Here is a 15974-nt window from a genome sequence, read left to right as displayed (position 1 = left end):
TTAGTTCAACTCGGTTAACTTTATGGTTGATTTTAAGGTAATAGTGCAATGGATTAATTCTTTCGTTGGTTACCGATTCAAGTGATTAAGTTTGTGTTCACTACCCTAATCCTTAGCAAATAAACTAATTCAAACAGTGCCCAATTGCTTAATTTAATTATATTTACTAGATTAATTATTCGGGTTAAGTTAGACTTGCAATAGCTAATTAATTTGTTATTCTTAATTAACCTCTTGTTTGATGGTCATCTTACAAGCTTGCACATGAGTTTACTCAATTTCCTTGTTAATCCTAGTTTCATGTTCATTAATCCTAGACATATGGTATAGTGGTCACATATCATATGAGGTTGATAATCAATAGATGTTCATGCTAATCAATTATCTTCCTATTAACAGAAAATTAATTATCATTCATACACAAGGTTCTTTAGCAAGCTAAAATAACAATTAATCACTAACTTGGAATTAATCCTACCAATCAATCAAACCATATTGTCAACTTTGTATTCCCAAACAGAAGTATAAAGAAATTAGTTCATAACTAAGGTAAATAACAGCAAACAAAGAAGTTCAAGTTGCTTAATCATGTTGACAAAACAAAAGAATTAAGTAGAATGGTGAAATTACGCCTTAATTACTCCCGGGATTGGATTCTAGTTTCCTTGGTCAACTTCTAGGGTTCTTCTGGCTTCTTATTCACAGCTAAGCACTTCTGAAACTTCCCAGAATTCTCCCTTCTCGCATTGTAGAGTTATCTTTATATATGCGTTCCGACTCGTCGAGTCATATGGTGACTCGTCGAGTCCCTCTCACATTAGTCGTAATCCGATAACTATCTTGACCTCCGAATGCTTATCTTTCTGATTCCGCGACCGGACTCGTCGAGTCAAGGGGCAACTCGACGAGTAGAAGCCTTTTATGGGTGTTTTCTTTCTTCTTTCCACTCTTGAGCTCCTAACCGCTTCTCTTGCTTCCTTTCGCTTCCGAGCTTCATCTTTGGACTGAAAAACATAATTTAACACTTTTAAGTACCTTTTGTCCATAATATGCAACAATTTAGATAATATATGAATAATAAACTACACTTAATACACACTAAATATGCACATATCAAAGCCCCTTGGCCTTACACCCTAGTTTATGGCATATTTTGCCTAGATCTCCTTCTCTACACGTAAAGTTTGCAACTTTACGTGTGGAATAGGCTTAGGAAGGGTGGATCTATAGTTTGGAGTCCATGCATGACTCAAAAATCCTCTGCATGTAAGGAGAACTGAAGGGACTCGGCGAGTCCTTTGAGTGGACTCGACGAGTAGCATGAAGTTGTGGAGAAACTCGACGAGTGGGATGAACAACTCGTCAAGTCGTATGAAGATTGCCTTGTACTCGGCGAGTCTGTTCTTGGACTCGGCGAGTCAGGTCGCGAAACCCCAAACCCCTCGAGTTGTGACTTAAATCAGTGAGTCGGGTGGAGACTCAGTGAGTTGGACAGGTCTGGACTCAGAAATCGGTAGACTCGGTGAGTCATGGACTGACTCGGCGAGTCGAGTCGCGAATGAAAGGAATCTGGTCATTTTGAACTCGGCGAGTCAGTAGGGTGACTCGGCGAGTAGGGTTGACCTGGCAGGTTGACTTTGACCAGGACTTTGACTTTGGACCAGGGTGGACTTGGTTGTCTTTCGGGGGTCAGTTAGACTCAGTGTTGCATTGATATTGGTAGTTCGGGGAGCAAGGGGAGCAGGAGTTCCGTGAGTTGTCGGGCAGCAGCTAGTGAGATCATCAGCAAGTTCAGCCAGTACAGGTGAGTTTCCCTTTGTGTGAATGGGTCTAAGGCCACAATGCCGACCCATGTAGTTATGAGTAGAAGATCCGGGGGTTGGCCCTAGGCACAGTATGCTAGTACTATTTTCAGGACGAGGTCCAGTAATAGCGGGCGGGTGCCCAGGGAATTGTTTATATGATAGTTATACTTGTTGTCTGTGTGATACATGTATGTGCCTGGTAGGGAGGTGAGTGTGGGCGAGGTCCCGTATCTCACCAATACCAGAGTGTGGATGGGGTTCCATATCTCGTTAGTAGCAGAATAGGGGCGAGGCCCGAACTAGAACATGAGTGAGAGTGGGCTAGGCCCGTACCTCACTACCATTAGTAGCGTGGACGGGGTTCCATGACTCACCAGTAGCAGGACATGGGCGAGGCCCAGGATCGGCGAGGCCTTAGGACAGAACCAGTTGCATGTGTTAGTTATGTGTTGTGAAATGTTTATGTGTTATTATTTGTTGACGGGCGAGGCCCTGTGACAGGCGAGGCCTAAGTAAACAGATCTGTATCCGAGCGGGGCTCGAAGCCAGGCGGGGCCTGGAGCGGCGCGGCCGTTGTAGCGGGCGAGGCCCGAGGTAGAGGGCGAGGCCCAATATAGGGGGCGTGGCCCAGTATATGCAGTATGTGGTTATGCATGGTATGTGGTAGGGTAGGGAACTCACTAAGCTTCGTGCTTACGGTTTTCAGTTTTGGTTTCAGGTACTTCCGGTAGCGGAGGGAAGAGCTCGGGGTGATCGCATGTCACACACCATAGATTAGACAGCCTGGGAATGGTTACTCTGATAATGAACATGTGTTTTGAAAACTTATACTCATATTATGTTTTGGAATGATGACTTTACTTTAAGTAATGATTTATTAAAAGAAATTTTTGGTCTTAAATTTTGGGTCGTTACAAGTTGGTATGAGAGCCTTGGTTTGAGGGATTCGGGCATACTCTCGGGTGTGCCTGAACTCAAACTGAGGGGTCGGATAAAAAGCTTTCAAAATCGAAAAGATTGTTTTGTAAAGAGAGTTTTGAGAAAGAAAATGGTTTTATAAAAGTAAAAAGAATTCAGAAAGAGAAGAACTTTGAAAGGAGAAAAGAGGTGTGGTGCATGCAATCAACCGAGCTCAAGTAAGTACCCCAAAATATCCATACAAGTTTATGTTTTGATTATCAGTTAATAGAACAGCATGCTAGATTAGGACTAAGGATCTAGGGAGGATGCCTTATGAGCCTGTTATATGTGCTTTTTATCTACATGATAGTGCTGAATAGTCAGTAGTAGGATAGCCTGATTAGGTTATGCCTGAGTTTATGAGTTGTGTTGTATGCTAGTTCAGATTCTTGCTATGTGGATATGATTGCTTGAGTATGTTATGGTTAGATTTTCCCCTTGTCTGAATGCTGCTTGCTTTGTGCATTGTGGGATTCTAAGTGATGGGAGTTAGCCATTAGGTGGATACGTCACGTCACATGTGATCAGGGCTGAATAATCTCAGAGTGTTGGATTTGGTCCTATTGTGTAGCTCTTGTTTGAGTCCAACCGTTGTAGGAACTAGTCTTTTACTTGAAGGATTATCTGAGCCTCGTCACATGTGATGGTATCCAGGTGATGGCTAATTGGCATTGCGAGGAGGCCTTCAGCAGCTGAGGACTGGTTTGAGTTAAGTCAAAGGTTTCCCTAGGGTAAGCCTAGGATGAGGTAGTGCAGGGAGCAGTAGAAGTAGAAAAGGGACTTGGTGGAGTCAAAGCAGTTCCTGAGGAAAGTACAGATAGATGTGGAAGGTAGTATGGGCCCGTACTACTGAAAGCAGAGGATCCGTACTCGATTCGGGAAAGGCCGAGACAAGACCGGGAACCTGGTAGTGAGTATGTTTGGTCTCGCAGCAGTGAGGAGTATTCTGATAGTGGTTATGTTGCATGTTTCAGTATGGTGACATTGCAAGACGGACCAGCGGGCGGATCAGGCACCGGAGAGGGATTGGGCTCGGCTTTAGGGGCCGAGAAACTCGAGGAGCGGATGAGGGAGTTGATATCAGCGGAGGTTACGCGTAGTATTCTAGCTCAGACTCCTGTGATCTTTGGCACGGTTAAGGAGGGTATATTGGAGATTTTGGATGAGAGGCTGGGAGCCTTCCGTACTGAGATGATGGCTTTGTTGGGAGCGCGTACCTTGACATTTCAGGAGTTCAGGGCTTGCGGGGCACCAGATTATCATGGGGCTAGGGACCCCATCGCTAGCAGTAGATGGTTGGCTGATGTTGCCAACGCATTCCGTACGAGCCGGTGTCCTGAGGAGGACAAGGTCAGACTCGCTTCCTGTCTTCTGAAGGACAGAGCGAGGGATTGGTGGGAGGAGATTGGTCACGCTTTGGGTGATGATGCCGCGTTGGACGCGATGACTTGGAGTGATTTCTCAGCGAGGTTTAGAGCGGAGTTTTCGCTGATTATTGAGGTGCAGCAGTTGGCCCGGGGGTTTCAGGATTTGACGTAGACTACTGAGACTGTGGCGGAGATCACCGCCAAGTTCAGGGAGAGAGACCTTCTTGTTCCACAGTATGTCGCGGATGAGGAGATGAAGAAGGCACGATACCACGAGATGCTGAGGGATGACATCAGGGAGTTCGTGAGCAGGTCCGGATGTAAGACTCTGGAGGATATGATTTCTCGGGCCAGGGAGAGGGAAATTGATTTGGAGCAGATCCGGAAGAGGAAGCCGGATGAGGTTCAGGTAGCCGCGAGTTCGGGCAAAAGGCCCAAGGGATCGGAGTCGAGATCGAGGGATTATCAGGACCGCAGTCGATGCGGAAGGTGTGGCAGGACGCACGGGGGCGCGTGCAGGAGTGGTAGTGGTGGTGAGTCTGGCTGTTTCAGGTGCGGTCGGACTGGTCATTTTAGCAGAGATTGTACTACTACCATCACTCAGGGATCAGACTTGATATGTTTTCACTGCAATCAGCGGGGCCACAAGAAGGCCTAGTGCCCCAGTTTGCTTTCAGCAGGATAGGTGATGGCACCTGCCCCTGCAACTTTGAGGATCACAGACGGCCGTCAGGGCCGTGCAGAGGCGCCTGCAGTTATAGGCAGGGCTTTTCAGATGGCTACTCTGGAGATGCGAGCAGCGCCGGACATTGCAGGTATGCGACTTCCGTTTTCAGTTCTTTTATTTTGTGCATGATTATATTGTTATGGTTTAGCATCATTAGCGGTTGAGCATTTTATTTTCGAGCGGGTTCATTGTGATCGAGTTATATGCCATTTGCATACCTTGGATATTTGGTTAGTAATTAAGGGATGGGTTGTATCGAAGAAGGTTACCTTGAGTGCAGTATCCGTAACATGCCTTGGAGAGACTCGGTATGTCTCGCTGGTTTGGAGCCGTGTGAGTTTTAGTATGGACAGGTTAGATCCTTAGCTATGGTAAGCTTGGGATTCCTCAGCGGATTGATTATGGTAGCAAGGATTGGGGTTTCTTCTCATCGAGCATCGAGGCGTGAGCAGGATCGAAGTGGGGGAGAATCCTCCGAGTGTATAGGGTAAGGGCATGCAAATCCAGATCGGGTTTATCATTTCTGAGAAGGAAAGGGGGTAGTTTAGCGTTTAGAAGTTCATAGTTGGGAGTTTGAGAACTTCCGATCAGTGCGTGCGTGTGAAGGGTAATGGTGGGTATGTGGTTCGGATTCAGGTTAAAGGGCCGCATGTAGAACTCGTGTAAGTCGGAATGGAGATCTTGAGGTCAAATTGCAGGAGATGTTTTCGTGTTAGCAGTCAGTGGTGGAAAGTGATGTAAGACTGCGGGGCGGCCGTAGCATTCACTAGCAGTCAGTGGTGGAAGTATTGTTAGGCTATGGGTAAGTCGTAGCATTCCTTAGTCACTTCGTTAGCAGAGTTGGGGCGAGGCCCTTATTTCCTAGTGATCAGAGTGGGATCAGGATGGGTAGTGGTTGAGAATGATAGGGAGTTGCCTGTATAGCCCTAGCGAGGTGAGACCTTGGGAGAGGCCGCTCCAGGATATAGTTGGGTGAGACCCGTGGGCGAGGCCCGTATGAGATTAGCAGTGTAGATGAGACCTGGGAGCAGGGTTACTCAGTAGTATGGTCGGGTGAGACCCCGTGGGCGAGGACCGTGAGTTTTTAGCAGCGCAGGTCGGACCTGGTAGAATAGGCAAGGGGATCGGGGATCCCAGGAAATTGTAGTGCCAACATGGTAGAATAGATTGAGCAGTATAGGTGGCGGAAGTATCTTCGAATGTCGCTGGGAGCGACTAGTGGTTATGCTGGGTCAGTTATCGGTGAGAGTCGGTAATCCAGATATTGATAGGTTGGTAGGGACCAGGATGGTCTCAGTTCATTCGGAAGCCAGATAAAGAATAACGGGATTTCTAGCCAGTAGCAGTGCGGGGATGCAGAGTATGGTAGAATTCAGTTAGTCGACCGTGGGGTGCTCGACACCGAATGATTGTAGGAAGAATGCCCAGTGGATACTGACAACGATGACCCGTACTGGGAGTGGCGGGAGTAATAGATTTGGTGAGGAAAGGGTCTTCACAGCGGCAGAAGGGATAGATGGTTATGGAGCGTTGCCTTGGGAAGGCAGGGAAATCACGCAAGGAAAGAAGGGGTAAACCCCTATGTTGCAGTACTCGGAGATTACCAGAAAGATTTTCGGTTGAGTAAGTTGCGTTTCCAGGATGTTCAGGGTCAGGATGCATCCGAGGTTATTATCTGTAAGGATTGACGTTAGTCTGAATGATTGAGCGGAAGGCCAACAAAGTTAGGCAGCTGGTGTTAGAATGGATGGTGGGGCTTTGGAGGCAGATCGCCGGCAGTAGAGTATAGTAAACTTCGAGGACGAAGTTTATTTTAAGTGGGGGAGATTGTAACACCCAAAGTTTCAAAGGCCAAGAAAGGAAAGAAAAGCCCTAATTTAAGGGCCGACTCGGCGAGTCCGAGCGGGATCCGGGTCGAGGTGTAAGCGACCGACTCGGTGAGTCGGTCAAGGTGACTCGGCGAGTCTGGTCTGTGCGTGGAAAACCCTAAATTCGGGACTTGGAGCCTATATAAATGTCTTAATCTTCTTCCTAGGGTTCCTTACTGCCTCTTTAGCCCTGGATATCAAATCCTAGCTGTCACATCTCCTAGTTGAGCCTTGGAATGTGCATTAAAGCTTGGAAAAGGAAGAAGGAACTTGGAGGAGCAAGAAGGAGCTATAGATCTGCGATTGTGAGTTCATTCTGAGCACTTGGAGGTAATAAATTAGTTCCTGGACCCTTTTTGCACCTAGATCTATGTGTGGTTGTTAGGGCTCTTTAGCCATAATGTTATTATTTTGCGTTAGAAGTCGGATCTGGAGTTGCTACTTCAGATCCAAGTGTGTTATGGCCTGGAGAAGCATAAAGTATCAGCCATTAAGTCGATTTTTGTAACGCCCGTGTTTCTAGGCTTGCCATTTTTTAGCAATGTAATAGTCTAAGTTAACCTTGTAACTCAACTTGAAATAATAAGAATGTATTATTTGTGAATTATTTGAATTATGTGATTTATGTGTGTATTTTCTTAATTATTATAATTTAATGAATTAAGAATAAAATAAGCGTCAAAATTAAAGTGTGAGATAAGCCCGATATCTTTGCATAAAGTTGTAGTGGTTGAAATAAGGATTCTGGAGATATAAGGAATGCCAAAATCCGAGTTATAACGAAGAAGTTATGACCTGTCGAAGTTTCGAGACAGAACCGGTACGACGCTGAGTGACGTAAAATATGAATTTAAGATAGAGTGATATTTAGCCTTAGCGATCTAAACGAAAGTCGTAGATTTCGTTAAACCGAGAGCGTGCATAAAAGGAACGCCCAAATCTGACTTCGTATGAGGAAGTTATGATTTTATGAAGTTTCGACTTAGCAGTATACAGCCCGAATACTCGATTTGAGATCGAGCGGTTTTTAGCCGAAACAATCTAAATGAGAATCAAAGATCTTGTTGTTAGTAGCGAAACAATGACAAGTTAGGCGAGGACGAACGTCAGACGAAGAAGTTATGAATTTATAACGAAGTTTTTCTGTCCCGGCCTTCTAAAAATAAATAATAAAAATAAAAGTCAAAATTAGCCGACGGAGTCTAAATGAAAGTTGTAGAGTATGGCCTGACCTTCGCGTGGATATAAAGAACGTCGAAAACGGAGCTCGTATGCGAAAGTTACGCAATTTAGAAGTTTGACAAGTCAATTACGCCCCGCGTAATTTGAGTACGCCCCGCGTACTCAGTCGGATGCAACTTGTCTGACCAATACTCGAGTGCCACCAGTCGACGCACGCAATGACGTCAAAGTACGCCCCGCGTAACCCGAGTACGCCCCGCGTAATCCCAGACCCAGCAGCCTATAAATAGAACTCGAATTCAGCCATTTTCTCTTGTTCAAACTCTTCCCTCTCTCTAAGTTTTGCCTCGATTTGCGTGCCGTTTATACCCCAAAGCCCCGGTAATATTCCCGAGCCCCGAAGCAAGATCCGAAGCCCCGAGGATCCCGAAGAGCGTTATTCCCGAGCCGAAACGCTGCCCGCGAGGAGCCCGGTTTTGTGAAGATCTTCCAGATCTACGGAGAAACACCTCTTCTGCAAGCCGTAGTGCTGCCCGATCATCTTTTGATCAAGTGAGTGTGTAGTTATTTTCATTCCAACGCAATATTATGAAATATTTCATATAAAATACGTGTTAGGTGTATATATTTGGTTGTTATACGTGTGAGTGTATATTCACTCTCTTCTATCTTATAGATATGATGTATTCTCTATGAAATACGTGTTATGTGTGTATGCCTCATCTGTTATGTGGAATATGTATTGCTTAAAGCATGTTATACAGGTTTTTAAACTATGTATAAAAACGTATATTTTTATCTACTAATATGTTGGGTAGAACATGGGTAGATAATTGGTGTGTAATAAACAGATGAGAGGCCTCGGTGTTATTGGTGTTATTCTAGTCATTCAGCAGAGTATGGATGACGACCACGGACTATTCTAGACTGTCCTGTGGAACACTAGCAGGCTCATTACCTGTAGGTGTTGTGAACGACGTGTTCACCGGTGTACTCTATCCCCCACATGGTTGCCTTTAGGACACTTATTGTTGAGGAAGCCCCTCTGCAGTAATGTCCGTCCCGATGAAAAATCCTGAAATAGGTTCCTTATAATAGACGTTATTTTTAGGAACGTAAGGTGAGGATAACGGGAATGGGTAATCGGGTTTATTGTTGATGGTTGAAATTAAATATAATTATTGTGGGTTGAAAACCCTATATGCTCACCAGGCTCCCAAGCCTGACCCACTCTGTTGATTTATTTTACAGGAAGTGGCGCAAGAGCTTAAGATGGGCGAACATCAAGTTGTTTTGTTTACAAGTCTGTATATGTATATATTTGTTGAATGACTTGTAATGCTATCGTTTATGCTTTATGATCTGTATCGGAACATGACATCCCGACTTTTGAATATGAAATGAAATCATATGTCTTATGAAATGTTTTGATAAATATCTATTTTATCATGTTTTGTTTTTGGGAACAAATTCCGCATCTCTTTTAAAATTAAAAGGATTTACTCTGAAAATTATTTTAAAAAACATAAATGAAATCGGCCTTTTCTGGCCGAGATTTTGGGGATGTCACAATTTTGAAGCCCCTTGGCCTTACACCCTAGTTTATGGCATATTTTGCCTAGATCTCGTTCTCTACACGTAAAGTTTGCAACTTTACGTGTGGAATAGGCTTGGGAAGGGTGGATCTATAGTTTGGAGTCCATGCATGACTTAAAAATCCTCTGCATGTAAGGAGAACTGAAGGGACTCGGCGAATCCTTTGAGTGGACTCGGCGAGTAGCATGAAGTTGTGGAGAAACGCGACGAGTGGGATGAACAACTCGTCGAGTCGTATGAAGATTGCCTTGTACTCGGCGAGTTTGTTCTTGGACTCGGCGAGTCAGGTCGCGAAACCCCAAACCCCTCGAGTTGTGACTCGAATCAGTGAGTCGGGTGGAGACTCAGTGAGTTGGACAGGTATGGACTCAGAAATCGGTAGACTCGGTGAGTCATGGACTGACTCGGCGAGTCGAGTCGCGAATGAAAGGAATTTGATCATTTTGAAATCGGCGAGTCAGTAGGGTGACTCGATGAGTAGGGTTGACCTGGAAGGTTGACTTTGACCAGGACTTTGACTTTGGACCAGGGTGGACTTGGTTGTCTTTCAGGGGTTAGTTAGACTCAGTGGTGCATTGATATTGGTAGTTCGGGGAGCAAGGGGAGCAGGAGTTCCGTGAGTTGTCGGGCAGCAGCTAGTGAGATCATCAGCAAGTTCAGCCAGTACAGGTGAGTTTCCCTTTGTGTGAATGGGTCTAAGGCCACAATGCCGACCCATGTAGTTATGAGTAGAAGACCCGGGGGTTGGCCCTAAGCACAGTATGTTAGTATTATTTTCAGGACGAGGTCCAGTAATAGCGGGTGGGTGCCCAGGGAATTGTTTATATGATAGTTATACTTGTTGTCTGTGTGATACATGTATGTGCCTGGTAGGGAGGTGAGTGTGGGCGAGGTCCTGTATCTCACCAATACCAGAGTGTGGATGGGGTTCCATATCTCGTTAGTAGCAGAATAGGGGCGAGGCCCGAACTAGAACATGAGTGAGAGTGGGCTAGGCCCGTACCTCACTACCATTAGTAGCGTGGACGGGGTTCCATGACTCACCAGTAGCAGGACATGGGCGAGGCCCAGGATCGGCGAGGCCTTAGGACAGAACCAGTTGCATGTGTTAGTTATGTGTTGTGAAATGTTTATGTGTTATTATTTGTTGACGGGCGAGTCCCTGTGACAGGCGAGGCCTAAGTAAACAGATCTGTATCCGAGCGGGGCTCGAAGCCAGGCGGGGCCTGGAGCGGCGCGGCCGTTGTAGCGGGCGAGGCCCGAGGTAGAGGGCGAGGCCCAATATAGGGGGCGTGGCCCAGTATATGCAGTATGTGGTTATGCATGGTATGTGGTAGGGTAGGGAACTCACTAAGCTTCGTGCTTACGGTTTTCAGTTTTGGTTTCAGGTACTTCCGGTAGCGGAGGGAAGAGCTCGGGGTGATCGCATGTCACACACCATAGATTAGACAGCCTGGGAATGGTTACTCTGATAATGAACATGTGTTTTGAAAACTTATACTCATATTATGTTTTGGAATGATGACTTTACTTTAAGTAATGATTTATTAAAAGAAATTTTTGGTCTTAAATTTTGGGTCGTTACACTCCTCAATCAGTCTGTTGCTATCGTTGTACCTGCTGAAGTGATCTAGAAGATTTGTTCTTTCTGAAGATTCTCAAGCTGAAAGCGCTATCTTTCAAGAATCAGTACATCAAGCATCCTCACCCAATGTGCGTTCAAAATCAAATTTTTGAAGAAAAGCCCAACTCCTCAAGATGAAGTCATTCATTGAAAATTCATATGTTCATCTTGATGTTGTTTTGAAATTGAAGATAAATGATGAAGCCAAGCTCACAATAAAGACTATCAAGAAAAATCAGCTACCTTTTTAGGGGAGCTTATTGGGTCAATTAAGAAAAGAAAACTATAAACCAAGGGGGAGATTTTTGGGTCAAAAATATAATTTATACTTTGCTTTTCTAGGAAAATGTATTTTTTTGTGTCTTGGACCGTAAACAGCTTGGTGCTTACGATCGTATACGTGTTTGCGGTTGTGTTTACGGCCGTAAACAAGTTTACGGCCGTAAACAAGTTTACGGTCGTAAACCCATTCACGGCCCATGTCTACTATATATAGGGTGAGGAGTGCATAATTGTAATAGAATAGAGGAGCTTAAGTGTGTGCATTTGAAGGTGTTCTAGAGAGAAAAAAGAGAGTGTGTGTTAGTGTATGTGAATCTTGTATCCGGATCTTCATTCATATAAATACATACAAGATTCATTATCTTCTTCTGCTTATTCTCTTCTATTTGATATGACATCATCCGTTTGATTGAGATTCCGCACCATCAAACGGATATGATTGATACACAAGCAAATCGGGGGCTTACAAATATTTGCATTCTCTTTAAAAAAATCGAACTCAATCATTAATTTTTGGAATCAATGATAAATAGATTGAATGCTTTAGCTTATAAAATATCTTTTTAACACCAACTTAGTGGTGTATCTGTGCGGAAAACAATCTCATACTAATGCTCGTAAAGGAACACTATCATGTTATTTCTTATTAGCTTCAACTTTTAGGTGCTCACCCGCCTCACTTTCGGGGAATGAATATTAGGTCTGAAGTTTTTGGTGTCGGTCATCAACAAATTAATTGTCTTGTGTGGAGCTTATCATTGTCACCAAAAAATCAAACCAGATATTATTAGATATGTTTTTCACCTTTTTATAGTATCAGATTTCCTCCTTTTTGGTTAATCTACTTTTCGACAAAGATAACATGCATTCGTATGATACATATTTAAAAATTTTATAATAAAAATGACGAGGCAAAGAAAATATGATCATAGATCTTGATCACCGACCTTAGCACAACAATGGGATTATAAAATGGAGTTCAAATGCAATTTTTACATCAAGTCAAAAGTATCACTGACATGTACTAGGATGATTGGCAGCTTACTGAACATTAGAATTAATCACTTTTTAATGTGTCTAGGCGCGTGTGCATTTTAACATTTCATGGTAGATTATATGTAGTGTTTGATTTTTCCAAAAGAATCCTATTATATATATATATATATATATATATATATATATATATATATATATATATATATATATATATATATATATATATATATATATATATATATATATATATATATATATATATATATTATTTGAACCTAGCTTAAAAGGAATTTAATTAAAACCCATAAAAAAATATAAATGCATATATATTCCTATTAAATCTTACATTATATATTCAGTTGGTAATGTTCACATCGGCGAAAGGATGAGACAAAATTTTGTTGTTAGACTGAAATCACGTACTATATATATGTTGGGTTTAAACTTCAAATTTTTACTGTAGCTCTTGTATCCTTTGAATTATAATAATCATGCGAATATATATATATATATATATATATATATATATATATATATATATATATATATATATATATATATATATATATATATATATATATATATATATATATATATAACTCTTTTTACTAACTTTTATAGATGTTATGACTTTCTGTATCTTTTATTGCTCGTTCGTGGGCTTCCTTAAACGGTGCCATGTGATGTTGTGTTCATACTTCATACAGGTAATACTTCGAATAAACTAAGAGAAAAAAAACTATCAGATTTGTTCAGGAATCAGTACAGTAATGATCTAATTAAGAGGAATAAAGCGTTAATTTGTTGATTTCAAAACACATGTAAATAGAGAGGGAATCTATATCTATATGTTAATATTGGTGACGTGAAGTGTAACTAGCTAAGCTATGGGCTGCATGGATTCTGTCATTTGAACAGAAAATCTACTTTGTATCCTTTCATGTTTCGAAGATTTGTAGTTATTTAAAGTCGAGGATTTTTAATTTCACATTATCATTAATAATTATAGTTTAAATTTTCACTTAAAGTTAAGATTATTTTATTAATCTTAAAAACTAAATATCAACTTCGTCGGCATATCACACTTGTAAATTGAGATATTACAACTTACGATAGATTATTTATATCACTTATGCCTTGAAACTAATTATTTTTATAGACATATACAATTATTTTTTGGCTCCGCTTGGCTTCACCAAACATGGCTTTTGTTTTATGAAATCTATGTTTTTTTTTAATGATTTTTGTATCATCAATACAATTAGTGTAATCGAGAATTCTATTTGAGACAAACCAATATCTTTTTTGTTATATTCCGACACAGAATATATAGAGTGCACAATCAGATAATTAATTAGGACTTCGGAACATAAATCAGGGAGTAATACCTCTGGTGGGGTTCCAAGGTCATCGCCCATAGAGGGTCCGGTGGGTAGAAACCTAAGGTTGTGGCTATTCTTTGGGAGGCGTTGTTTCCTACATAACCACCATCTTCTACATATAAGAATAAGACTTGAACATGTTGAAGATAAATCACGAAAAATGGTTCTTCTCTCTGCATATTGTCACGAACGAACACAATTAAAAGCAAGGTACTTCTGTGTTTAGGATTTGCAATAGGCCTATAATTTCAAATTGGTTTTTGCGGATTATTTCAAATCGGATTTCATAATATACCAAACTATATGGTTGAAATCACGGAATTTGAAATGTATTTCATATTCATTATGTATGTAGTTATATTGATATTTGAAATCTTAGACTCTAACATGCTGTCCTCCTGGCTAGGTGATAATTATCATTTTTATAGCGTCACGACTTTAAACATGAATTATTGTTAAATAACTATTTTCCTTATTTTGTTCAATTCTACCCGCAGGTCATGTTTTTCAACTTGGTCCCCCTATCCCAACCTTTTAAATTTAAATTAATTATGGTTTTGGGTTTCATTAGAACATTAAAAATAGATTCGTGTACCTAGACATTTGAACATGCCAAAGTGATTTTGACTAATAAACACTTATAATTTATTTTCATGTCCATGTTAGGTGAAATTAGAACAAAAAATATGACAATTTATTTTCAGGTAGACTAGTAAATTTTAAAGAATATTGCTGAACTTTATTAAATAGATCAAGTATATTATATTCCTTAATTAGTCAGTGGATGTACATGTTTTATGTTCTTGCCATTAAACATCTTACACGCGCTCGCTCTTAATACAATTTTTAATAGTAAACCGTATGCAATACTTGTACTTGATCCCTATAGTTAATCATTTTAATTGTTCCTTTTGATTAGAAAACAACAACAGATCATTAGAAGAATATTATCACAAGCTACGTGAGTCATGATAATGACTGAATTCCCCTTGTTTATTGAGTCTCACAGTTTTCTCTTTATTTCTTTTTACAAAACTATATTGGTTTCCATCATCTTACGATATATATATATATATATATATATATATATATATATATATATATATATATATATATATATATATATATATATATATATATATATATATATATATATATATAAATAAGAATTAAAACTTTTCAAACATGCATATTAACATACTTCAATTAATTTCAAACAACTAAGACTTTCATATATATTTACCACAATGGCGTCTATGGTCTATGTGGCAACGAACCACGACCACAAACACCATCCCGAATGTTCGTTGTGGCTCGTGGTCGTTGCCAATTGTGGTATACGCGATAACATACCACACCCAATCACAATGTTTTGGTATTTTACTAGAACCTGACTATTTTATTGGCTAGTTTTGTGTTTTTTTTTTAATTAATTTATACTTATATAAATACTATTACAAACTATCTTATTTAACATATAATTTTTCTCTCCTTGAATTCACATTCACGAATTTATATTGTTTAAAATCCAAGACAAAATTACATAAATGGTTATCGTGGTTGACAAAATCGATTAATTACGGTCCTTATGAGGAATTCTTTACATAAATGGTCCCTATGTTTCAAAATATTGCAGAGACAGTCCTTTGGGCTAACGATGTTAATCTTTTCAGTTATTTGTCCTTCCAACATAGGGACCATTTATGTAATTTGTTTCTGCCATAGGGACCATTTATGTAATCTTCTCTATTATTTATTTATATTTTTACTTAATTTATTTATATATTTTAGGATTTAGATGTTTTTAAGGTTTTGTTTGAATATGTTGTTTAAAGTTTTTCTTTTATATTTGTTCGGAATACTTTTTAATGTTTTGTTCAAATATTTTTTTTCTTATTTTTTCAATGTTTTTTCAAATACATTTATTGATGTTTTTTTATGTTCTATTGGAATAATTTTTCTAATTCTTTTACATTTTATTTTAATACATTTTTTAATGTTTTTATTAGGTATTCTTTTTTATATTTTTTTAAAAATTTATAGTCACCGTAATCATAATTCGCAACTTAATTAACTTACAATCATGTTATCCTTTCTTTCTTTCTATTTTAATATAGATAAGGTTATATAATTATTATTTTTTAATTCAAATATTTAACTATATAAAGCATATAATGTTGTGTGA

This window comes from Lactuca saligna, chromosome 2 (genome assembly GCF_052625555.1).
Source record: "Lactuca saligna cultivar CGN05327 chromosome 2, ASM5262555v1, whole genome shotgun sequence".
NCBI classification, from domain to species: domain Eukaryota; kingdom Viridiplantae; phylum Streptophyta; class Magnoliopsida; order Asterales; family Asteraceae; genus Lactuca; species Lactuca saligna.
The sequence above is the reverse complement of the archived record's forward strand: the minus strand, read 5'-3'. Positions refer to the sequence as shown.